A 3,198-nucleotide genomic window follows, 5' to 3' on the forward strand; every position below is an offset into this window, starting at 1 on the left:
AATAAAAGAGGTAATAGATGACATCTGGAAAACATATCTTGGCTAGCTTGTCTTTTCTTTCTTTTTCCTGATATTTGATATTCATAAAGCTTGTGTTTCCTTTTATATATATATATAAGTAATTTTTATTTTTATGTCTTTACTAAGGTGATTTCAATTTCCAATATTACTGCATGTCTATTTGTGGCATTGATTTTGTATGTATAGGGAAAAATTGAGCTAACTTTTAGCCAAAGTACCATGGACGAGTCTCAAATTTCGCCAAATGATGTTGTTGGTAGGGTTTTAGGAAAAGAGCACTCTGAAAGGGTTAGATGTTTGGGATTAAGAGTCGTCCCCAGTAATGTTGTTAAACAAGTAAGACCTCGTTATGGTTGTGCAAGGACTTCAAGTAGTGAAGGCTCATGTTCATCCCAATTCCAACAGAACCACAATCAATTGATGAATGCTCATAATCAAATGTGAATGATTTCAAGCCATATATGTTAACGAAGAAGGGACGATACCAAAAAAAATTGCAGGGTTCTTTGCTTCTCCTTCGACAAATTCTCCTTCAAAAACTGTAAGTAAAGTTCTTACTTCTTTTTTCATATGAACCATGGAACATTGTTATAAAAAATTTGCAATAACATATCAAAGCATTCATTTGATGAAAGAATTCACACAAGGCCTATTTAAATTGCCATTGATTCAATAATAACCAAACCTAAGTCACGAAAGCAATGACGACATCAACACCTACAACATATTGTATGATGTTGTAACCTACTTGAGGAGATCCACATAAATGCAGTCAACTTACATAGAATTACAACCCCTTTTCCTTTGATGTATCAGTAATAGTAGCAGCCTCAGACTCTAGAGGGCGAGGGCATAAGATAAGTCTTCATGACATCATGATGTACATCAATATTAGAAACATACCAGCTGACATAGTGAACACCATAACCCACAACAGCCAGACCAGAAACATCTGTAGTTAGAAAGCGCAGTTGTGATGAAACAATAACAGTTGTGGCAGCTAAAAAAAATGTTGCCTGCCCACTCTTGCCTACACTGACATTTGTAAAGACTAGCAAACTGGTCTTGTAGTAGTATGCAAAATCCTCACAGTTGTCTTGAATATGTTGTATAACCCAAAATCGTTCTGAAGGAAAAATTTAGCTTGGTGCAGGACATACCCTGGTGGATCAGAAGGGGCAATTGTGCATGTTCCCCTTTGAGTCTTAGCAATAAAACCTCATTGTGAGTCACCATACATAAAAAGATACAACTCACACTTACAAAGAAAACACTCGAGGCATGATGAGATAACACCTTCAGTCCTTGATTGATCACCACATCTAGGACATGGGGATCCCGAGGGATGTGAAGGAGATGAGCTGAATATGAAACGGTCAAAAACAGTTCCAGTTCCAATCTCTTGGGATGTGACACTTTGCTTAGTTTTTACGAATTATAGATTTGGTTCTTTATTTGTAGCATTTTATTAACTTCCCAATGTGTAACTAAAGTTCTTAAATTTCTATTTTCGTTTGATTTGTATATTGCTTCTCCTTCCTTTCATTCATTTTTGGTTGACATATATTGACTAATGACAAGTATAGTTTGAAACATAACATTTGTCAGGAAACTCACATTTTCAAATATCACTTGATTAATTTTATACTTTATTTTTTTATGAAGCCATGTGATGATACTAGTGAGCCAATTCTGCCTATGAACACAAGAAGATCATATGGTTGTGATAGTAATCCTAGCCATGACAACTGTTGATTACATTGTAGTTATCTTAGCTAATTAATTATGATGACAAGATTGTGTGATTGGAGGGGTAGTTAAATGTTGGATTGGATATTTTTTGTTTTGATTTAGTGTTTGACTCTGATTAAGATATTTGGTGTTGACAATTTAATTTAAATGACTAATGATCATGCAATATTTTTGTGATTTTATGATATGTCGTTAAAGAATACATATGTCGTGACCTTGAGATATTTTTTGGGTTTGATTATGATTTATAGCTTAATTAGTGATTATGTAAATAGTATATCAATAAAAAAATATTCAATTAACTGTACAAGTTATGATTGCCTAGATCTTTAAATATAAGGAATTTTAAAAATGTGTGGAGGTTTTACTATTTGTAACTGAAAAATAATAATTTTAAAAGATTTAATTTTAAAATTAGGGTGGGTTGACTTCTGCAAAGTAACTCCCACTAATTTTTTGTATGGGTCAAAACTGCCACAAATTGGTTGCGACAATTCTTTTTGTGGGAGTTTCGATAAATGCCGTAATACTAGATTGCAAGGGTTTTAAATCCCCATAAACAGTAAAATTAACCCCCGTTATTCAAGCACTATTTTGAAGTACGTTCAGGTTTTACTTAAACATGTGCATGAGTATACCTTCTGGGTCTATGGGGGACAAGTTAGGTTTAGTTTAGCTGTAATTATATTTACTTTTGGTATGCTCGTGTATTTTTTCTTTCTTTACCACTTTGACCTTTGTTTCTGTCTAGATACCATCTTTTTAGATAATATTTACCTTTTGTGCTCATATGGCCTTTGATTCTTACAGGGTACCTTTCTTTTGGTACATATGCTACACTCTGTATTTTTTTTTATGTGGGTCCTAGTACCAGTTACCAGCGGTTATCGTTCCTGCCATCATTTGCAACTTTTGGGGATCAGAGACGAGGGTGAGTACTTAGCATCCTGGACCAGCCTGTCTCCTTCGGTATATATGCTTAGCTAATCTTTTGCCTTTGAGATGGCTTGTTGTGGTCCACTTTTGCGAGCTGTATTTTCATATTGGAAATCTCTCTACTCATGACTTCCAGGTTTGGGGAGGATTCTATAATATATATATCTTTGGGTTGTTTCCGTTTATGTCTTTTTTATGTTGTTTAGTGTTATTTTTGTTTACTTCTGTCCTCATACACATTACATGACATTTTGGGTACGGGTTGACTTACGTAATAGTGGGTTATAGTAGCTGTCATTATAAGTTGTGGAATCGGGTCGTGATAGTTAAATGACTCAACGATATTATAACTACACTTTACAACCCTTTTATAGTGCTACTGTTATAATTTTATATTTGATCTAGCTTATATGGGATAAATGATATATAAATTTCTTTGAGTGGAAATGTTTGCCTTTAAATCTTATATCTAATCACGTTATATATTAT

At 33.9% G+C, this 3,198-nt stretch overlaps 1 pseudogene; it reads right to left on the reverse strand.

Annotated features, from left to right (window-relative positions):
• Positions 1-808: 808 nt before the first annotated feature.
• LOC125829383 (protein LEAD-SENSITIVE 1-like) lies at positions 809-2,673 on the reverse strand (annotated as a pseudogene).
• Positions 2,674-3,198: the final 525 nt, after the last annotated feature.

The sequence above is a fragment of the Solanum verrucosum genome, unplaced genomic scaffold (genome assembly GCF_900185275.1).
Source record: "Solanum verrucosum unplaced genomic scaffold, falcon-dt-bn FXZP01000044.1, whole genome shotgun sequence".
Taxonomy (NCBI): Eukaryota; Viridiplantae; Streptophyta; class Magnoliopsida; order Solanales; family Solanaceae; genus Solanum; species Solanum verrucosum.